The sequence below is a fragment of the Schistocerca gregaria genome, unplaced genomic scaffold (assembly GCF_023897955.1).
Source record: "Schistocerca gregaria isolate iqSchGreg1 unplaced genomic scaffold, iqSchGreg1.2 ptg000259l, whole genome shotgun sequence".
Lineage (NCBI taxonomy): Eukaryota > Metazoa > Arthropoda > Insecta > Orthoptera > Acrididae > Schistocerca > Schistocerca gregaria.
Window position 1 is genome coordinate 693207 of NW_026061764.1, and position 24518 is coordinate 717724.

At 45.6% G+C, this 24518-nt stretch overlaps 1 non-coding gene across 1 annotated transcript; it reads right to left on the reverse strand.

Moving 5' to 3' along the window:
• Nucleotides 1-21213: 21213 nt before the first annotated feature.
• Trnai-aau (transfer RNA isoleucine (anticodon AAU)) lies at nucleotides 21214-21285 on the reverse strand. The gene has a single exon. It is a non-coding gene; the product is annotated as a tRNA-Ile (tRNA).
• Between the last annotated feature and the right edge of the window lie 3233 nt (nucleotides 21286-24518).

Below are 24518 nucleotides of genomic sequence, written 5' to 3' on the forward strand. Positions count from 1 at the left end.
CAAGCGTGACAGCATTCGAACCTGTAATCTTCAGATCCGAAGTCCGACGCCTTATCTATTAGGCCACACGGTCACTGACGACCAACATTTACGTGTATACGACTCATCTCGAAACGCTCACACCCCTGAGGATTTGTGTTTTCGTTCTACACAGCCGCTGCCCCTTGCTCTTTCCCACCCATTCGTTACATTCAACCTCTGACGTGACCGACCAAATATAGACTGAGAAACAAGACCACACACTTTGTGCATTCGGAATCGAAGGCAGGGCGTCCCTCGCCGCATTTGCTACGATTGCCATTTGCTACTTCTGCAGAAATGGCGGCGGCGACGACGACGACGACGACGACGACGACGAATATCGCGAGAGGCTCTGAGATATGTGAGAAATACATCTATAAAATGTAATTCAGACTGCCTCGTCCCACCTTATGCTGTACCGCTTTGGCAAATGCTTTATCTGCGCCATTCGCCTTAATCGCATCTGAGAGTAATTCTTAAAAAAACGCCTGTCGCTAATTGTTCGTCATCACAGGAACTGTTTGCAATACGGCCACGACGCGCAACTGATTTCCAAAATTCATCTTTCTCCTGTGAGGATGGAACTTACGACCCCTGGATTATTAGACCAGTGGTCTACCACTGAGCTAAAGAAGCGCGGCCTAGCGGTACTCTTGGGTACTTCGTCCTTACGGTCGTCTGCATCATCAGACTTTAGCTGACAACACTTCATATTACCGGCTAATATTTGCAGCTATGGCGACAAATTACTGCTTGGCTACACATCTGACACGTAACCGATGTGCTCTCCAAACAACAACACTTGCATTTCAGAACATGTCTTTCACACATGTCTACAAAATCACCTTCACCTTCAAATACAGTTTCCTTGCGACTGACAGAGACGTAGGCAAAGTTTAAAGTTGCTATTTCCAATAAATCTCGTTAATCAGAGAAACCTTAATTTACACCTGCAGCGGAACAAAATTCCGTTCCGCCCAGCGTGTGGCTCGAACCAACGACCCTGGGATTAAGAGTCTGACGCTCTACCGACTGAGCTAGCCGGCTACCTCGGTGAATACCTGCCGGGTAGCACGTCACACAGTACTCGTTTGGGTTGGGTGGTCCCATACAGAATCTCTCCATGATGCCTAATGTTTTCCTAACGTCACACTCGTCACGTACTTCACTTTTATGTCATAATATTTTCTGAGAGGTAAAGAAATTGCATGACAACATGCAGAGCTAGTGGCGTCAAAATTAACACATATACTTTATGTGACTCAAAAGCCGAACGAGTTACTTTCCGACGTTGTTTTAGATGTGCAAGTGATAGTCAAAACTCGCTGTGTCGGCACTCTGCCGACCATTTCGCTAGTTAACACCGGTCTTGTTGTGTGTGTTTCAAGCTCAAGAGCATCTCCAAGCAAAAAATGGTCAACAGCAACATTCAGACGGTTTCGTACTGCTCAATTGCTACATTAAAACGTTATGTTTCTTTTTCAGAACTGGAAAAACACAAGTGTGACAGCATTCGAACCTGTAATCTTCAGATCCGAAGTCCGACGCCTTATCCATTAGGCCACACGGTCACTGACGACCAACATTTACATGTATACGACTCATCTCGAAACGCTCACACCCCTGAGGATTTGTGTTTTCGTTCTACACAGCCGCTGCCCCTTGCTCTTTCCCACCCATTCGTTACATTCAACCTCTGACGTGACCGACCAAATATAGACTGAGAAACAAGACCACACACTTTGTGCATTCGGAATCGAAGGCAGGGCGTCCCTCGCCGCATTTGCTACGATTGCCATTTGCTACTTCTGCAGAAATGGCGGCGGCGACGACGACGACGACGACGACGACGACGAATATCGCGAGAGGCTCTGAGATATGTGAGAAATACATCTATAAAATGTAATTCAGACTGCCTCGTCCCACCTTATGCTGTACCGCTTTGGCAAATGCTTTATCAGCGCCATTCGCCTTAATCGTATCTGAGAGTAATTCTTCAAAACACGCCTGTCGCTAATTGTTCGTCATCACAGGAACTGTTTGCTATACGGCCACGACGCGAAACTGATTTCCAAAATTCATCTTTCTTCTGTGAGGATGGAACTTACGACCCCTGGTTTATTAGACCAGTGCTCTACCACTGAGCTAAAGAGGCGCGGCGTAGCGGTACTCTTGGGTACTTCGTCCTTACGGTCGTCTGCATCATCAGACTTTAGCTGACAACACTTCATATTACCGGCTAATATTTGCAGCTATGGCGACAAATTACTGCTTGGCTACACATCTGACACGTAACCGATGTGCTCTCCAAACAACAACACTTGCATTTCAGAACATGTCTTTCACACATGTCTACAAAATCACCTTCACCTTCAAATACAGTTTCCTTGCGACTGACAGAGACGTAGGCAAAGTTTAAAGTTGCTATTTCCATTAAATATCGTTAATCAGAAAAACGGTAATTTACACCTGCAGCGGAACAAAATTCCGTTCCGCCCAGCATCTGGCTCGAACCCACGACCCTGGGATTAAGAGTCTGACGCTCTACCGACTGAGCTAGCCGGCTACCTCGGTGAATACCTGCCGGGTAGCACGTCACACAGTACTCGTTTGGGTTGGGTGGTCCCATACAGAAACTCTCCATGATGCCTAATGTTTTCCTAACGTCACACTCGTCACGTACTTCACTTTTATGTCATAATCATTTCTGAGAGGTAAAGAAATTGCATGACAACATGCAGAGCTAGTGGCGTCAAAATTAACACACATACTTTATGTGACTCAAAAGCCGAACGAGTTACTTTCCGACGTTGTTTTAGATGTGCAAGTGATAGTCAAAACTCGCTGTGTCGGCACTCTGCCGACCATTTCGCTAGTTAACACCGGTCTTGTTGTGTGTGTTTCAAGCTCAAGAGCATCTCCAAGCAAAAAATGGTCGACAGCAACATTCAGACGGTTTCGTACTGCTCAATTGCGACATTAAAACGTTATGTTTCTTTTTCAGAACTGGAAAAACACAAGTGTGACAGCATTCGAACCTGTAATCTTCAGATCCGAAGTCCGACGCCTTATCTATTTTTTTTTTTTTTTTTTTTTTCGATACTGGCTTTCGGCTTCGGCTTCTTCTGTGCAATAAACAAAATAGCCTTCTTTGCCAGCAGAGGATAAGTGATTGTAATATGAAACTGTAAAATTGTACTTCTCCCCAATTGTTTTTGTTTAAGCGTCGTTTCGCTTAAATAAACGATTTTTGTTTATCTCGTTGGCTTGTCAACCAATGCCCAGTCGCTCGAATACAATTTTAAGCATATTGCCGTAGTTTTTCTTGTGGTCTTTATATTTCAGGGCGTTATAAAAAGCACACTTCAAGTACATGTAAAAGTCAGTGGAATTGTCATTTCCCTGGTGATTAATTACGTAATTCACATAGTGTCCCATTAACCAATGGACCGAGTTGTTTTTTGCTGCTGGAAAATAGCAAGTCTGAGGCCTGAGGAATGTAACAGGGGGAAAATTTTCCACCGAAGATCTCGTAAGAAAAGCCAGTTGTTCCCTAATCCAATTACAGAGTTGTAGATTGCCACCGCACGTGAACCTGTGCACTAACGTGTCGATCAATTTACATTTGAGACATAGGTTCGTGTCGCTAACGCCGATTGCATGTAACCTTTCATTGGTGCTTACGGTCTCATTCAGTGTTTTATACCACGCTGACTTGACGTCCGATGGTAGACCACGCATATTAATATTTTTCCATATGGCGTCCCAATCAGTGTGTGGGTATTTACTTTCCAATTTGTTTCTCCCCTCCATTTTCTTTCGATGGCACAGAATATCGCGGGCCGTGATCCGTCGTGAGTTGATGATGACACCGCCGAGATAGCTGAATTCCACAAAATATACACGAACGTACTGGAGCCGGTTATTTATTTTTTGCACATTCACCGGCGCCTGTAAACTGGCAGGCCTGACAACTTCAAATAATTTAGTTGTAATGCTATCAGCGTGGTCGCTAAGGATAGTGGCGGTCCTTTTTATAAAAAGCGCAGACGCCTTATTTCTGATGTCAACTAACCCCAAACCTCCATTCCTGGGATCTAAGGTCGCAGTTTTTGCGTCGACTCTGAATATATCCCCTCTCCAAAGATAGCTGGCAATGGTAGACATTATCTTTTTTCCAATCATTTTCGGTAGTGGGAAGATCTGTGCTATAAAGTAACTCCTGGAGAGAATGCAGTGGTTAATGAAAATCACCCTCTGAACTTGGTTCATGTTACGGTGGAGGTTTTCCCTTGTTGTTCCAAGAAGTTGTCCCGACGTATTTCTCCAATTGATAGCTGCCATTTTTAACGGACAAGGTGTCAGTGTTATTCCTAGTGCTTTGCATTGGGTGACCATTGTGGCCCAGGCTAAGGTGGTATGTTGAAAACCCCGCAGGTTTAGGAGTTTGCTTTTGTTTGCGTTGACACCTGCTCCGGAGACTCTACAGTACTTTTTAATTAGCGTTTCCAATTTCAAAATGTCGTCGGGATTTCGCAGGACGACTCCGACATCATCGGCATAGGCGTTTATGACTGTTCGGTGACCAGATAATGTGATGCCAGTTAGAGTGGCATGAACACTGCGGAGGAAAGGTTCTAATGAAAGCACGAATAGGAACATGGAAAGGGGGCTTCCTTGAGGAACGCCGCGCCTGATCTGAATCTGCTTTGTCCTCTGGCAGTTAACTGATATACAAGCGCTGATGCCTGTTGCAACATTTCTGATCACACTTACGACTCGCTCATTAAAACCTATTTTGTTCAGTGTGGCACTAAGGAATCTATGATCCACACGATCAAATGCTTTCTGGAAGTCAATAAACATGATAGCACATTTTATGGTGGTCACAGCAGTGATTGCAATTATATCTCTATATTCAGCTATGCTTTTGAAAATGCTCTTGGTAGGCACACAGGACTGGTATGGACTTACTATCTTTTTGGCCAACTGTGAGAGTCTGTTGTTTAAAATTCTGCCGATGATTTTATAATCGGAGTTTAACAGGGAGATAGGACGAAAGTTGTTGAGGTTTCTTTTTGCAGCATTTTTTGGGATTAGTACTATTGTGCTCTCTTTAAAAACAGCAGGTAAATGCTTTCCCTGAAGCACCTCGTTCGTCATTCGGGTAAACATGTCACCAATCAGTGGCCAGTATCGTTTATAAAATTCAACAGGCAAACCATCCGGTCCCGGCGATTTCCTCAGAGGAGATTGGCAGATGATTCTGTGGATATCTTCGTTAGTACACTCAACGAGAAGGTCTTCGTTTTCCTCGTCCGAGACCTGTGGAGCTATGTAACTAAGGAACTCATCGAAGGACTCTTCACATACCGGGTTGGCAGTGTATAGGTCTTCGTAATATTTGTGCACTGCATTGACGATGTCTCTCTGAGTCGTGAGTGTCTCGCCAGTTTCAGACTGAAGTCCATCAATGAAGGTGCGTCTCCTGTTGCTTTCGTGCTTCAGTAGATGGTACAAGGAAGCATGTTCATCCTCCACGACTGTCTTAGCCTTGGATTTTAATTTCAGACCCTCCATCTGCTGTCTTTTAAGATTGAGCAATTTGGCCTTAGTTTGCTTGATATCTGCCAGACGGACGTTGGAAGTGTTTGCCTGCTCATATAAATTTCGCAGCATGGTATAATAAAATTCTATGGAATTTTTCAAGTCTTTCGATCGTTGTACACTATACTGGATGAGAACTTTTCTCAGTTTAGGCTTTGCCCTGTTGCACCACCAGTCTAGTACTGAGACGTGTCTATCTGCAGAGCGGAGGCACAATGCCCACGCTTCTGTCAAACTTTCTTCTAATCCGTCGTCCTGCATCAGTGACGTATTAAGGTGCCATGAACTTCTAAAACGGCGAGTGGGTTGCGCAGTAAGGTTGATGGAAGCTAGCACGGAGCTATGATCAGAAAAGTAAACTGGAATCGTCTCTGCTTTAATGAAGGAGCTAACTAGACTTTGCGATATGTAGAGTCTGTCGATCCTGCTACGTGAGTGAGGACCTAGGAATGTAAATGCCACAAATGTGGGATACATTATTTCCCAAGCATCTTTAAGCTGTAAAACAGTGACGAAACGCTTCAGTTCCTTGCAGGTATTAAAATTCGGAACCTGGTCTTTCTTATTTATCACACAATTAAAATCACCGCCTATTATAAGATCTTTTGGGTTTTTCCGTAATAAATAAATGATTTCTTCTTTATAGAACTGTGCTCTTTCCATTCTATTGGATGTGCCAGAAGGGGCGTACAGATTGATAAGGGTAGAACCAAAGACTTTTATACCTATCGCTCTGCCGGAGTCCAACCTCTCGATATCCGAGACAGGAATCCCCTCCCTGACTAAAATTGCTGTACCGACGTTGGTGTCAAGTGAGACATTTAAAATCGCCAAATATCCAGGCACTGTAAGATTAGTCAGCACTACTTCCTGTAGGAAAGCAATGTCCGTCCCTGACTCATATAAATAATCCTTGAGCGCTGTAACTTTAGTCACGGATGTAATCCTGTTAATATTGATAGTCGTAATTGTATATGCCTGGGACATTTAGTTTGCATAAAAAGTAAATAAGTGATTAAAAAGATAACAAAATATTAATAAAAAAAAGAGATGTGCAGCTCCTAGAAGGGAGAAACGACTCTGCTTAAACAAACATCTAAAAGAATAGTCAGTATTTGAAGCTCGGTAAACACTTCATCTGGTTCCTCTGAAATGTGACTAAAAACAGTAGTACAATTAGAAACGAAACTGGTTCAACAAAATCCTTTTTTTTTTTTTTTCATCTTACAGCCTCATTTTGGTGCAGGATTCCGAACATCTCGGGTTTTAGTTTTACCGAGGGGCTTTGCATCACTAATGTCACTTGAAGGTACCTCCTTAGGTCTTTCCGTGATGATTTCATACAAGACGTTCTTGGCCGTCGCTTCCTCTTGTGCTGGTTGTTGTTTGCTTTGGTTACGGGAAGCTTTGAGATTAGGTTGCGATTTGAGTCGGCGTCTTCGGACATCTTGGTTCAACGCGCCGTCATTCGGATTGTCTATCTTTACCACCGTTGTGACCGAAGCTGCCTCAACAGCGTCCTTTTTACGAGTGCCATTTCCTTGTTCTTCCGTCACTAGCTCCAGAGCACTGACTGAGTCGGCGGTTTGTGGGTCTGTAAATTCTTGAGTTGGGTTCCGCTCCGTCACCTCTTGTGCTTCGGAGTGCGCCTCTTCCGTCTCCGCGACAATCGTTACTGCGTCCCCTCCGTGGACCGTTTGTACCTGTTCAGCCGCCGACAGCGGCCGGGTTGCCTTAGCGGCTGTCGTCACGTCAATACATGTACTGTTTGTTTCCTCGAGCACATCCGCATTACACTGCTTCTGCTTGCGGGTGGAAGGCGAATTACGGGCGGACTCGCCGTCCGAGCCGTCATCGGTCATTTCCAACGGTCGCTTCTTATTCTGGAGATCGCAATCGGGAACAGAAGGGTGTGATGTAATGACGCTCAGGGGAGGGAACTCCGTAGTAGTTATGGCGGGCACTGCAGAAGTACATGCACCACTGTCGTTAACCGAAAGAAGGGAAGTGCTATTTGGTAAGACATCGCTGAGGGTCAGTTTTTGACGCTGTGTTAGATTGTTCCGAAGGACAAAAACACGGCGCGGACAATCTTGTCGGAAATGACCTGTCTCATTGCAAATATTGCACGTGCGCTCCTGACCAGAATACACAACATGTGCTTTATGGCCTGCAACGGATATATGGGACGGAATGTTGGCTTTCACCTCCATTTCAACGGATCTAATGCCATTAAAACACTGTATCTTGTATAGCTTCGACCATCTTTCGTTATAGATAGATTTAACTTCGCCATATTTAGATAGAGCGTCCTTGATCAACTGATTATCAATTTCAATTGGAACATTCAAAATCCTGACATTGGTGTACATGATATCAGCTTTTCGTACAGAGACATTACTTTTTGAACCGTCTCGATGAACAAATTCGACGGAATTACCCCATTTTGCAAGCAACTTATCGACTGTCACTGAGTTCAGAAATTTAACAAAAACACAGTATTTTTCAGCATCTAATTGCGTGGTATGAACAGAGTCAGAATTTATACCGATTACCTCAGTCAGCCAATCGTGGATTTCCAGCGCAGTGGGTTGGACCGGCCGTGTTGCTTTCTCGAACGAGAAGACTAAAGTATTCTTCCTGACGGTGTCAGACATGGTCGTCGGTTCCGACGAAATTCCGGCAACAACCGAAATTGCGGCGAAGCACGAGACGTGGAACGGACGAAAGCACTATAAAAACACTTATGAGAGACACCACTCAAAAAATAACAGCGAAAATGTACAGCTAACTTCACGTAAACACCAAAACACCGGCGATAGCGCTAACGTACGCGGAGTAAACAACAAGCACGTCCGACCGCGGCGACGGCTAAAGCCAGAATATCTATTAGGCCACACGGTCACTGACGACCAACATTTACATGTATACGACTCATCTCGAAACGCTCACACCCCTGAGGATTTGCGTTTTCGTTCTACACAGCCGCTGCCCCTTGCTCTTTCCCACCCATTCGTTACATTCAACCTCTGACGTGACCGACCAAATATAGACTGAGAAACAAGACCACACACTTTGTGCATTCGGAATCGAAGGCAGGGCGTCCCTCGCCGCATTTGCTACGATTGCCATTTGCTACTTCTGCAGAAGCGGCGGCGGCGGCGGCGAAGACGACGACGACGACGAATATCGCGAGAGGCTTTGAGATATGTGAGAAATACATCTATAAAATGTAATTCAGACTGCCTCGTCCCACATTATGCTGTACCGCTTTGGCAAATGCTTTATCTGCGCCATTCGCCTTAATCACATCTGAGAGTAATTCTTAAAAAAACGCCTGTCGCTAATTGTTCGTCATCACAGGTACTGTTTGCTATACGGCCACGACGCGCAACTGATTTCCAAAATTAATCTTTCTCCTGTGAGAATGGAACTTACGACCCCTGGTTTATTAGACCAGTGCTCTACCACTGAGCTAAAGAGGCGCGGCCTGGCGGTACTCTTGGGTACTTCGTCCTTACGGTCGTCTGCATCATCAGACTTTAGCTGACAACACTTCATATTACCGGCTAATATTTGCAGCTATGGCGACAAATTACTGCTTGGCTACACATCTGACACGTAACCGATGTGCTCTCCAAACAACAACACTTGCATTTCAGAACATGTCTTTCACACATATCTACAAAATCACCTTCACCTTCAAATACAGTTTCCTTGCGACTGACAGAGACGTAGGCAAAGTTTAAAGTTGCTATTTCCATTAAATCTCGTTAATCAGAAAAACGGTAATTTAAACCTGCAGCGGAACAAAATTCCGTTCCGCCCAGCGTCTGGCTCGAACCCACGACCCTGAAATAAAGAGTCTGACGCTTTACCGACTGAGCTAGCCGGCTACCGCGGCGAATATCTCCCGGGTAACACGTCACACAGTACTCGTTTGGGTTGGGTGGTCCCATACAGAATCTCTCCATGATGCCTAATGTTTTCCTAACGTCACACTCGTCACGTACTTCACTTTTATGTCATAATCATTTCTGAGAGGTAAAGAAATTGCATGACAACATGCAGAGCTAGTGGCGTCAAAATTAACACACATACTTTATGTGACTCAAAAGCCGAACGAGTTACTTTCCGACGTTGTTTTAGATGTGCAAGTGATAGTCAAAACTCGCTGTGTCGGCACTCTGCCAACCATTTCGCTAGTTAACACCGGTCTTGTTGTGTGTGTTTCAAGCTCAAGAGAATCTCCAAGCAAAAAATGGTCAACAGCAACATTCAGACGGTTTCGTACTGCTCAATTGCGACATTAAAACGTTATGTTTCTTTTCAGAACTGGAAAAACACAAGTGTGACAGCATTCGAACCTGTAATCTTCAGATCCGAAGTCCGACGCCTTATCTATTAGGCCACACGGTCACTGACGACCAACATTTACATGTATACGACTCATCTCGAAACGCTCACACCCCTGAGGATTTGTGATTTCGTTCTACACAGCCGCTGCCCCTTGCTCTTTCCCACCCATTCGTTACATTCAACCTCTGACGTGACCGACCAAATATAGACTGAGAAACAAGACCACACACTTTGTGCATTCGGAATCGAAGGCAGGGCGTCCCTCGCCGCATTTGCTACGATTGCCATTTGCTACTTCTGCAGAAGCGGCGGCGGCGGCGGCGAAGACGACGACGACGACGAATATCGCGAGAGGCTTTGAGATATGTGAGAAATACATCTATAAAATGTAATTCAGACTGCCTCGTCCCACCTTATGCTGTACCGCTTTGGCAAATGCTTTATCTGCGCCATTCGCATTAATCACATCTGAGAGTTAGTCTTAAAAAAACGCCTGTCGCTAATTGTTCGTCATCACAGGTACTGTTTGCTATACGGCCACGACGCGCAACTGAATTCCAAAATTAATCTTTCTCCTGTGAGAATGGAACTGACGACCCCTGGTTTATTAGACCAGTGGTCTACCACTGAGCTAAAGAGGCGCGGCGTAGCGGTTCTCCTGGGTACTTCGTCCTTACGGTCGTCTGCATCATCAGACTTTAGCTGACAACACTTCATATTACCGGCTAATATTTGCAGCTATGGCGACAAATTACTGCTTGGCTACACATCTGACACGTAACCGATGTGCTCTCCAAACAACAACACTTGCATTTCAGAACATGTCTTTCACACATGTCTACAAAATCACCTTCACCTTCAAATACAGTTTCCTTGCGACTGACAGAGACGTAGGCAAATTTTAAAGTTGCTATTTCCATTAAATCTCGTTAATCAGAAAAACGGTAATTTACACCTGCAGCGGAACAAAATTCCGTTCCGCCCAGTGTCTGGCTCGAACCCAAGACCCTGGGATTAAAGGTCTGACGCTCTACCGACTGAGCTAGCCGGCTACCTCGGTGAATACCTGCCGGGTAGCACGTCACACGGTACTCGTTTGGGTTGGGTGGTCCCATACAGAATCTCTCCATGATGCCTAATGTTTTCCTAACGTCACACTCGTCACGTACTTCACTTTGATGTCATAATCATTTCTGAGAGGTAAAGAAATTGCATGACAACATGCAGAGCTAGTGGCGTCAAAATTAACACACATACTTTATGTGACTCAAAAGCCGAACGAGTTACTTTCCGACGTTGTTTTAGATGTGCAAGTGATAGTCAAAACTCGCTGTGTCGGCACTCTGCCGACCATTTCGCTAGTTAACACCGGTCTTGTTGTGTGTGTTTCAAGCTCAAGAGCATCTCCAAGCAAAAAATGGTCAACAGCAACATTCAGACGGTTTCGTACTGCTCAATTGCTACATTAAAACGGTATGTTTCTTTTTCAGAACTGGAAAAACACAAGCGTGACAGCATTCGAAAATGTAATCTTCAGATCCGAAGTCCGACGCCTTATCCATTAGGCCACACGGTCACTGACGACCAACATTTACATGTATACGACTCATCTCGAAACGCTCACACCCCTGAGGATTTGTGTTTTCGTTCTACACAGCCGCTGCCCCTTGCTCTTTCCCACCCATTCGTTACATTCAACCTCTGACGTGACCGACCAAATATAGACTGAGAAACAAGACCACACACTTTGTGCATTCGGAATCGAAGGCAGGGCGTCCCTCGCCGCATTTGCTACGATTGCCATTTGCTACTTCTGCAGAAGCGGCGGCGGCGGCGGCGAAGACGACGACGAAGACGAATATCGCGAGAGGCTTTGAGATATGTGAGAAATACATCTATAAAATGTAATTCAGACTGCCTCGTCCCACCTTATGCTGTACCGCTTTGGCAAATGCTTTATCTGCGCCATTCGCCTTAATCACATCTGAGAGTAATTCTTAAAAAAACGAATGTCGCTAATTGTTCGTCATCACAGGTACTGTTTGCTAAACGGCCACGACGCGCCACTGATTTGCAAAATTAATCTTTCTCCTGTGAGATTGGAACTTACGACACCTGGTTTATTAGACCAGTGCTCTACCACTGAGCTAAAAAGGCGCGGCCAAGCGGTACTCTTGGGTACTTCGTCCTTACGGTCGTCTGCATCATCAGACTTTAGCTGACAACACTTCATATTACCGGCTAATATTTGCAGCTATGGCGACTAATTACTGCTTGGCTACACATCTGACACGTAATCGATGTGCTCTCCAAACAACAACACTTGCATTTCAGAACATGTCTTTCACACATGTCTACAAAATCACCTTCACCTTCAAATACAGTTTCCTTGCGACTGACAGAGACGTAGGCAAAGTTTAAAGTTGCTATTTCCATTAAATCTCGTTAATCAGAAAAACGGTAATTTACACCTGCAGCGGAACAAAATTCCGTTCCGCCCAGCGTCTGGCTCGAACCCACGACCCTGGGATTAAGAGTCTGACACTCTACCGACTGAGCTAGCCGGCTACCTCGGTGAATACCTGCCGGGTAGCACGTCACACAGTACTCGTTTGGGTTGGGTGGTCCCATACAGAATCTCTCCATGATGCCTAATGTTTTCCTAACGTCACACTCGTCACGTACTTCACTTTTATGTCATAATCATTTCTGAGAGGTAAAGAAATTGCATGACAACATGCAGAGCTAGTGGCGTCAAAATTAACACACATACTTTATGTGACTCAAAAGCCGAACGAGTTACTTTCCGACGTTGTTTTAGATGTGCAAGTGATAGTCAAAACTCGCTGTGTCGGCACTCTGCCGACCATTTCGCTAGTTAACACCGGTCTTGTTGTGTGTGTTTCAAGCTCAAGAGCATCTCCAAGCAAAAAATGGTCAACAGCAACATTCAGATGGTTTGTTACTGCTCAATTGCTACATTAAAACGTTATGTTTCTTTTTCAGAACTGGAAAAACACAAGCGTGACAGCATTCGAACCTGTAATCTTCAGATCCGAAGTCCGACGCCTTATCCATTAGGCCACACGGTCACTGACGACCAACGTTTACATGTATACGACTCATCTCGAAACGCTCACACCCCTGAGGATTTGTGTTTTCGTTCTACACAGCCGCTGCCCCTTGCTCTTTCCCACCCATTCGTTACATTCAACCTCTGACGTGACCGACCAAATATACACTGAGAAACAAGACCACACACTTTGTGCATTCGGAATCGAAGGCAGGGCGTCCCTCGCCGCATTTGCTACGATGGCCATTTGCTACTTCTGCAGAAGCGGCGGCGGCGACGACGACGACGACGACGACAACGACGAATATCGCGAGAGGCTCTGAGATATGTGAGAAATACATCTATAAAATGTAATTCAGACTGCCTCGTCCCACCTTATACTGTACCGCTTTGGCAAATGCTTTATCTGCGCCATTCGCCTTAATCACATCTGAGAGTAAATCTTAAAAAAACGCCTGTCGCTAATTGTTCGTCATCACAGGTACTGTTTGCTATACGGCCACGACGCGCAACTGATTTCCAAAATTCATCTTTCTCCTGTGAGGATGGAACTTACGACCCCTGGTTTATTAGACCAGTGCTCTACCACTGAGCTAAAGAGGCGCGGCCTAGCGGTACTCTTGGGTACTTCGTCCTTACGGTCGTCTGCATCATCAGACTTTAGCTGACAACACTTCATATTACCGGCTAATATTTGCAGCTATGGCGACAAATTACTGCTTGGCTACACATCTGACACGTAACCGATGTGCTCTCCAAACAACAACACTTGCATTTCAGAACATGTCTTTCACACATGTCTACAAAATCACCTTCATCTTCAAATACAGTTTCCTTGCGACTGACAGAGACGTAGGCAAAGTTTAAAGTTGCTATTTCCATTAAATATCGTTAATCAGAAAAACGGTAATTTACACCTGCAGCGGAACAAACCTCCGTTCCGCCCAGCGTATGGCTCGAACCCACGACCCTGGGATTAAGAGTCTGACGCTCTACCGACTGAGCTAGCCGGCTACCTCGGTGAATACCTGCCGGGTAGCACGTCACACAGTACTCGTTTGGGTTGGGTGGTCCCATACAGAATCTCTCCATGATGCCTAATGTTTTCCTAACGTCACACTCGTCACGTACTTCACTTTTATGTCATAATCATTTCTGAGAGGTAAAGAAATTGCATGACAACATGCAGAGCTAGTGGCGTCAAAATTAACACACATACTTTATGTGACTCAAAAGCCGAACGAGTTACTTTCCGACGTTGTTTTAGATGTGCAAGTGATAGTCAAAACTCGCTGTGTCGGCACTCTGCCGACCATTTCGCTAGTTAACACCGGTCTTGTTGTGTGTGTTTCAAGCTCAAGAGCATCTCCAAGCAAAAAATGGTCAACAGCAACATTCAGACGGTTTCGTACTGCTCAATTGCTACATTAAAACGTTATGTTTCTTTTTCAGAACTGGAAAAACACAAGCGTGACAGCATTCGAACCTGAAATCTTCAGATCCGAAGTCCGACGCCTTATCCATTAGGCCACACGGTCACTGACGACCAACATTTACATGTATACGACTCATCTCGAAACGCTCACACCCCTGAGGATTTGTGTTTTCGTTCTACACAGCCGCTGCCCCTTGCTCTTTCCCACCCATTCGTTACATTCAACCTCTGACGTGACCGACCAAATATAGACTGAGAAACAAGACCACACACTTTGTGCATTCGGAATCGAAGGCAGGGCGTCCCTCGCCGCATTTGCTACGATTGCCATTTGCTACTTCTGCAGAAGCGGCTGCGGCGGCGGCGACGACGACGACGACGACGACGACGACGAATATCGCGAGAGGCTCTGAGATATGTGAGAAATACATCTATAAAATGTAATTCAGGCTGCCTCGTCCCACCTTATACTGCACCGCTTTGGCAAATGCTTTATCTGCGCCATTCGCCTTAATCGCATCTGAGAGTAATTCTTAAAAAAACGCCTGTCGCTAATTGTTCGTCATCACAGGTACTGTTTGCTATACGGCCACGACGCGCAACTGATTTCCAAAATTCATCTTTCTCCTGTGAGGATGGAACTTTCGACCCCTGGTTTATTAGACCAGTACTCTACCACTGAGCTAAGGAGGCGCGGGCTAGCGGTACTCTTGGGTACTTCGTCCTTACGGTCGTCTGCATTATCAGACTTTAGCTGACAACACTTCATATTACCGGCTAATATTTGCAGCTATGGCGACAAATTACTGCTTGGCTACACATCTGACACGTAACCGATGTGCTCTCCAAACAACAACACTTGCATTTCAGAACATGTCTTTCACACATGTCTACAAAATCACCTTCACCTTCAAATACAGTTTCCTTGCGACTGACAGAGACATAGGCAAAGTTTAAAGTTGCTATTTCCATTAAATATCGTTAATCAGAAAAACGGTAATTTACACCTGCAGCGGAACAAAATTCCGTTCCGCCCAGCGTCTGGTTCGAACCCACGACCCTGGGATTAAGAGTCTGACGCTCTACCGACTGAGCTAGCCGGCTACCTCGGTGAATACCTGCCGGGTAGCACGTCACACAGTACTCGTTTGGGTTGGGTGGTCCCATACAGAATCTCTCCATGATGCCTAATGTTTTCCTAACGTCACACTCGTCACGTACTTCACTTTTATGTCATAATCATTTCTGAGAGGTAAAGAAATTGCATGACAACATGCAGAGCTAGTGGCGTCAAAATTAACACACATACTTTATGTGACTCAAAAGCCGAACGAGTTACTTTCCGACGTTGTTTTAGATGTGCAAGTGATAGTCAAAACTCGCTGTGTCGGCACTCTGCCGACCATTTCGCTAGTTAACACCGGTCTTGTTGTGTGTGTTTCAAGCTCAAGAGCATCTCCAAGCAAAAAATGGTCAACAGCAACATTCAGACGGTTTCGTACTGCTCAATTGCTACATTAAAACGTTATGTTTCTTTTTCAGAACTGGAAAAACACAAGCGTGACAGCATTCGAACCTGTAATCTTCAGATCCGAAGTCCGACGCCTTATCCATTAGGCCACACGGTCACTGACGACCAACATTTACATGTATACGACTCATCTCGAAACGCTCACACCCCTGAGGATTTGTGTTTTCGTTCTACACAGCCGCTGCCCCTTGCTCTTTCCCACCCATTCGTTACATTCAACCTCTGACGTGACCGACCAAATATAGACTGAGAAACAAGACCACACACTTTGTGCATTCGGAATCGAAGGCAGGGCGTCCCTCGCCGCATTTGCTACGATTGCCATTTGCTACTTCTGCAGAAGCGGCTGCGGCGGCGACGACGACGACGACGACGACGACGACGACGAATATCGCGAGAGGCTCTGAGATATGTGAGAAATACATCTATAAAATGTAATTCAGGCTGCCTCGTCCCACCTTATACTGCACCGCTTTGGCAAATGCTTTATCTGCGCCATTCGCCTTAATCGCATCTGAGAGTAATTCTTAAAAAAACGCCTGTCGCTAATTGTTCGTCATCACAGGTACTGTTTGCTATACGGCCACGACGCGCAACTGATTTCCAAAATTCATCTTTCTCCTGTGAGGATGGAACTTTCGACCCCTGGTTTATTAGACCAGTACTCTACCACTGAGCTAAGGAGGCGCGGGCTAGCGGTACTCTTGGGTACTTCGTCCTTACGGTCGTCTGCATTATCAGACTTTAGCTGACAACACTTCATATTACCGGCTAATATTTGCAGCTATGGCGACAAATTACTGCTTGGCTACACATCTGACACGTAACCGATGTGCTCTCCAAACAACAACACTTGCATTTCAGAACATGTCTTTCACACATGTCTACAAAATCACCTTCACCTTCAAATACAGTTTCCTTGCGACTGACAGAGACATAGGCAAAGTTTAAAGTTGCTATTTCCATTAAATATCGTTAATCAGAAAAACGGTAATTTACACCTGCAGCGGAACAAAATTCCGTTCCGCCCAGCGTCTGGTTCGAACCCACGACCCTGGGATTAAGAGTCTGACGCTCTACCGACTGAGCTAGCCGGCTACCTCGGTGAATACCTGCCGGGTAGCACGTCACACAGTACTCGTTTGGGTTGGGTGGTCCCATACAGAATCTCTCCATGATGCCTAATGTTTTCCTAACGTCACACTCGTCACGTACTTCACTTTTATGTCATAATCATTTCTGAGAGGTAAAGAAATTGCATGACAACATGCAGAGCTAGTGGCGTCAAAATTAACACACATACTTTATGTGACTCAAAAGCCGAACGAGTTACTTTCCGACGTTGTTTTAGATGTGCAAGTGATAGTCAAAACTCGCTGTGTCGGCACTCTGCCGACCATTTCGCTAGTTAACACCGGTCTTGTTGTGTGTGTTTCAAGCTCAAGAGCATCTCCAAGCAAAAAATGGTCAACAGCAACATTCAGACGGTTTCGTACTGCTCAATTGCTACATTAAAACGTTATGTTTCTTTTTCAGAACTGGAAAAACACAAGCGTGACAGCATTCGAACCTGTAATCTTCAGATCCGAAGTCCGACGCCTTATCCATTAGGCCACACGGTCACTGACGACCAACATTTACATGTATACGACTCATCTCGAAACGCTCACACCCCTGAGGATTTGTGTTTTCGTTCTACACAGCCGCTGCCCCTTGCTCTTTCCCACCCATTCGTTACATTCAACCTCTGACGTGACCGACCAAATATAGACTGAGAAACAAGACCACACACTTTGTGCATTCGGAATCGAAGGCAGGGCGTCCCTCGCCGCATTTGCTACGATTGCCATTTGCTACTTCTGCAGAAGCGGCTGCGGCGGCGACGACGACGACGACGACGACGACGACGACGAATATCGCGAGACTCTCTGAGATATGTGAGAAATACATCTATAAAATGTAATTCAGGCTGCCTTGTCCCACCTTATACTGTACCGCTTTGGCAAATGCTTTATCTGCGCCATTCGCCTTAATCGCATCTGAGAGTAATTCTTAAAAAAACGCCTGTCGCTAATTGTTCGTCATCACAGGTACTGTTTGCTATACGGCCACGACGCGCAACTGATTTCCAAAATTCATCTTTCTCCTGTGAGGATGGAACTTACGACCCCTGGTTTATTAGACCAGTACTCTACCACTGAGCTAAGGAGGCGCGGGCTAGCGGTACTCTTGGGTACTTCGTCCTTACGGTCGTCTGCATTATCAGACTTTAGCTGACAACACTTCATATTACCGGCTAATATTTGCAGCTATGGCGACAAATTACTGCTTGGCTACACATCTGACACGTAACCGATGTGCTCTCCAAACAACAACACTTGCATTTCAGAACATGTCTTTCACACATGTCTACAAAATCACCTTCACCTTCAAATACAGTTTCCTTGCGACTGACAGAGACATAGGCAAAGTTTAAAGTTGCTATTTCCATTAAATATCGTTAATCAGAAAAACGGTAATTTACACCTGCAGCGGAACAAAATTCCGTTCCGCCCAGCGTCTGGCTCGAACCCACGACCCTGGGATTAAGAGTCTGACGCTCTACCGATTGAGCTAGCCGGCTACCTCGGTGAATACCTGCCGGGTAGCACGTCACACAGTACTCGTTTGGGTTGGGTGGTCCCATACAGAATCTCTCCATGATGCCTAATGTTTTCCTAACGTCACACTCGTCACGTACTTCACTTTTATGTCATAATCATTTCTGAGAGGTAAAGAAATTGCATGACAACATGCAGAGCTAGTGGCGTCAAAATTAACACACATACTTTATGTGACTCAAAAGCCGAACGAGTTACTTTCCGACGTTGTTTTAGATGTGCAAGTGATAGTCAAAACTCGCTGTGTCGGCACTCTGCCGACCATTTCGCTAGTTAACACCGGTCTTGTTGTGTGTGTTTCAAGCTCAAGAGCATCTCCAAGCAAAAAATGGTCAACAGCAACATTCAGACGGTTTCGTACTGCTCAATTGCTACATTAAAACGTTATGTTTCTTTTTCAGAACTGGAAAAACACAAGCGTGACAGCATTCGAACCTGTAATCTTCAGATCCGAAGTCCGACGCCTTATCCATTAGGCCACACGGTCACTGACGACCAACATTTACATGTATACGACTCATCTCGAAACGCTCACACCCCTGAGGATTTGTGTTTTCGTTCTACACAGCCGCTGCCCCTTGCTCTTTCCCACCCATTCGTTACATTCAACCTCTGACGTGACCGACCAAATATAGACTGAGAAACAAGACCACACACTTTGTGCATACGGAATCGAAGGCAGGGCGTCCCTCGCCGCATTTGCTACGATTGCCATTTGCTACTTCTGCAGAAGCGGCTGCGGCGGCGGCGACGACGACGACGACGACGACGACGAATATCGCGAGAGGCTCTGAGATATGTGAGAAATACATCTATAAAATGTAATTCAGGCTGCCTCGTCCCACCTTATACTGTACCGCTTTGGCAAATGCTTTATCTGCGCCATTCGCCTTAATCGCATCTGAGAGTAATTCTTAAAAAAACGCCTGTCGCTAATTGTTCGTCATCACAGGTACTGTTTGCTATACGGCCACGACGCGCAACTGATTTCCAAAATTCATCTTTCTCCTGTGAGGATGGAACTTACGACCCCTGGTTTATTAGACCAGTACTCTACCACTGAGCTAAGGAGGCGTGGGCTAGCGGTACTCTTGGGTACTTCGTCCTTACGGTCGTCTGCATTATCAGACTTTAGCTGACAACACTTCATATTACCGGCTAATATTTGCAGCTATGGCGACAAATTACTGCTTGGCTACACATCTGACACGTAACCGATGTGCTCTCCAAACAACAACACTTGCATTTCAGAACATGTCTTTCACACATGTCTACAAAATCACCTTCACCTTCAAATACAGTTTCCTTGCGACTGACAGAGACATAGGCAAAGTTTAAAGTTGCTATTTCCATTAAATATCGTTAATCAGAAAAACGGTAATTTACACCTGCAGCGGAACAAAATTCCGTTCCGCCCAGCGTCTGGCTCGAACCCACGACCCTGAGATTAAGAGTCTGACGCTCTACCGATTGAGCTAGCCGGCTACCTCGGTGAATACCTGCCGGGTAGCACGTCACACAGTACTCGTTTGGGTTGGGTGGTCCCATACAGAATCTCTCCATGATGCCTAATGTTTTCCTAACGTCACACTCGTCACGTACTTCACTTTTATGTCATAATCATTTCTGAGAGGTAAAGAAATTGCATGACAACATGCAGAGCTAGTGGCGTCAAAATTAACACACATACTTTATGTGACTCAAAAGCCGAACGAGTTACTTTCCGACGTTGTTTTAGATGTGCAAGTGATAGTCAAAACTCGCTGTGTCGGCACTCTGCCGACCATTTCGCTAGTTAACACCGGTCTTGTTGTGTGTGTTTCAAGCTCAAGAGCATCTCCAAGCAAAAAATGGTCAACAGCAACATTCAGACGGTTTCGTACTGCTCAATTGCTACATTAAAACGTTATGTTTCTTTTTCAGAACTGGAAAAACACAAGCGTGACAGCATTCGAACCTGTAATCTTCAGATCCGAAGTCCGACGCCTTATCCATTAGGCCACACGGTCACTGACGACCAACATTTACATGTATACGACTCATCTCGAAACGCTCACACCCCTGAGGATTTGTGTTTTCGTTCTACACAGCCGCTGCCCCTTGCTCTTTCCCACCCATTCGTTACATTCAACCTCTGACGTGACCGACCAAATATAGACTGAGAAACAAGACCACACACTTTGTGCATTCGGAATCGAAGGCAGGGCGTCCCTCGCCGCATTTGCTACGATTGCCATTTGCTACTTCTGCAGAAGCGGCTGCGGCGGCGGCGACGACGACGACGACGACGACGACGACGAATATCGCGAGAGGCTCTGAGATATGTGAGAAATACATCTATAAAATGTAATTCAGGCTGCCTTGTCCCACCTTATACTGTACCGCTTTGGAAAATGCTTTATCTGCGCCATTCGCCTTAATCGCATCTGAGAGTAATTCTTAAAAAAACGCCTGTCGCTAATTGTTCGTCATCACAGGTACTGTTTGCTATACGGCCACGACGCGCAACTGATTTCCAAAATTCATCTTTCTCCTGTGAGGATGGAACTTACGACCCCTGGTTTATTAGACCAGTGCTCTACCACTGAGCTAAGGAGGCGCGGGCTAGCGGTACTCTTGGGTACTTCGTCCTTACGGTCGTCTGCATTATCAGACTTTAGCTGACAACACTTCATATTACCGGCTAATATTTGCAGCTATGGCGACAAATTACTGCTTGGCTACACATCTGACACGTAACCGATGTGCTCTCCAAACAACAACACTTGCATTTCAGAACATGTCTTTCACACATGTCTACAAAATCACCTACACCTTCAAATACAGTTTCCTTGCGACTGACAGAGACATAGGCAAAGTTTAAAGTTGCTATTTCCATTAAATCTCGTTAATCAGAAAAACGGTAATTTACACCTGCAGCGGAACAAAATTCCGTTCCGCCCAGCGTCTGGCTCGAACCCACGACCCTGGGATTAAGAGTCTGACGCTCTACCGACTGAGCTAGCCGGCTACCTCGGTGAATACCTGCCGGGTAGCACGTCACACAGTACTCGTTTGGGTTGGGTGGTCCCATACAGAATCTCTCCATGATGCCTAATGTTTTCCTAACGTCACACTCGTCACGTACTTCACTTTTATGTCATAATCATTTCTGAGAGGTAAAGAAATTGCATGACAACATGCAGAGCTAGTGGCGTCAAAATTAACACACATACTTTATGTGACTCAAAAGCCGAACGAGTTACTTTCCGACGTTGTTTTAGATGTGCAAGTGATAGTCAAAACTCGCTGTGTCGGCACTCTGCCGACCATTTCGCTAGTTAACACCGGACTTGTTGTGTGTGTTTCAAGCTCAAGAGCATCTCCAAGCAAAAAATGGTCAACAGCAACATTCAGACGGTTTCGTACTGCTCAATTGCTACATTAAAACGTTATGTTTCTTTTTCAGAACTGGAAAAACACAAGCGTGACAGCATTCGAACCTGTAATCTTCAGATCCGAAGTCCGACGCCTTATCCATTAGGCCACACGGTCACTGACGACCAACATTTACATGTATACGACTCATCTCGAAACGCTCACACCCCTGAGGATTTGTGTTTTCGTTCTACACAGCCGCTGCCCCTTGCTCTTTCCCACCCATTCGTTACATACACTAGATCGCGTGTTCGACCAAATATAGACTGAGAAACAAGACCACACACTTTGTGCATTCGGAATCGAAGGCAGGGCGTCCCTCGCCGCATTTGCTACGATTGCCATTTGCTACTTCTGCAGAAGCGGCTGCGGCGGCGGCGGCGACGACGACGACGACGACGACGACGAATATCGCGAGACTCTCTGAGATATGTGAGAAATACATCTATAAAATGTAATTCAGGCTGCCTTGTCCCACCTTATACTGTACCGCTTTGGCAAATGCTTTATCTGCGCCATTCGCCTTAATCGCATCTGAGAGTAATTCTTAAAAAAACGCCTGTCGCTAATTGTTCGTCATCACAGGTACTGTTTGCTATACGGCCACGACGCGCAACTGATTTCCAAAATTCATCTTTCTCCTGTGAGGATGGAACTTACGACCCCTGGTTTATTAGACCAGTACTCTACCACTGAGCTAAGGAGGCGCGGGCTAGCGGTACTCTTGGGTACTTCGTCCTTACGGTCGTCTGCATTATCAGACTTTAGCTGACAACACTTCATATTACCGGCTAATATTTGCAGCTATGGCGACAAATTACTGCTTGGCTACACATCTGACACGTAACCGATGTGCTCTCCAAACAACAACACTTGCATTTCAGAACATGTCTTTCACACATGTCTACAAAATCACCTTCACCTTCAAATACAGTTTCCTTGCGACTGACAGAGACATAGGCAAAGTTTAAAGTTGCTATTTCCATTAAATCTCGTTAATCAGAAAAACGGTAATTTACACCTGCAGCGGAACAAAATTCCGTTCCGCCCAGCGTCTGGCTCGAACCCACAACCCTGGGATTAAGAGTCTGACGCTCTACCGACTGAGCTAGCCGGCTACCTCGGTGAATACCTGCCGGGTAGCACGTCACACAGTACTCGTTTGGGTTGGGTGGTCCCATACAGAATCTCTCCATGATGCCTAATGTTTTCCTAACGTCACACTCGTCACGTACTTCACTTTTATGTCATAATCATTTCTGAGAGGTAAAGAAATTGCATGACAACATGCAGAGCTAGTGGCGTCAAAATTAACACACATACTTTATGTGACTCAAAAGCCGAACGAGTTACTTTCCGACGTTGTTTTAGATGTGCAAGTGATAGTCAAAACTCGCTGTGTCGGCACTCTGCCGACCATTTCGCTAGTTAACACCGGTCTTGTTGTGTGTGTTTCAAGCTCAAGAGCATCTCCAAGCAAAAAATGGTCAACAGCAACATTCAGACGGTTTCGTACTGCTCAATTGCTACATTAAAACGTTATGTTTCTTTTTCAGAACTGGAAAAACACAAGCGTGACAGCATTCGAACCTGTAATCTTCAGATCCGAAGTCCGACGCCTTATCCATTAGGCCACACGGTCACTGACGACCAACATTTACATGTATACGACTCATCTCGAAACGCTCACACCCCTGAGGATTTGTGTTTTCGTTCTACACAGCCGCTGCCCCTTGCTCTTTCCCACCCATTCGTTACATTCAACCTCTGACGTGACCGACCAAATATAGACTGAGAAACAAGACCACACACTTTGTGCATTCGGAATCGAAGGCAGGGCGTCCCTCGCCGCATTTGCTACGATTGCCATTTGCTACTTCTGCAGAAGCGGCTGCGGCGGCGGCGACGACGACGACGACGACGACGACGACGAATATCGCGAGAGGCTCTGAGATATGTGAGAAATACATCTATAAAATGTAATTCAGGCTGCCTCGTCCCACCTTATACTGTACCGCTTTGGCAAATGCTTTATCTGCGCCATTCGCCTTAATCGCATCTGAGAGTAATTCTTAAAAAAACGCCTGTCGCTAATTGTTCGTCATCACAGGTACTGTTTGCTATACGGCCACGACGCGCAACTGATTTCCAAAATTCATCTTTCTCCTGTGAGGATGGAACTTACGACCCCTGGTTTATTAGACCAGTACTCTACCACTGAGCTAAGGAGGCGCGGGCTAGCGGTACTCTTGGGTACTTCGTCCTTACGGTCGTCTGCATTATCAGACTTTAGCTGACAACACTTCATATTACCGGCTAATATTTGCAGCTATGGCGACAAATTACTGCTTGGCTACACATCTGACACGTAACCGATGTGCTCTCCAAACAACAACACTTGCATTTCAGAACATG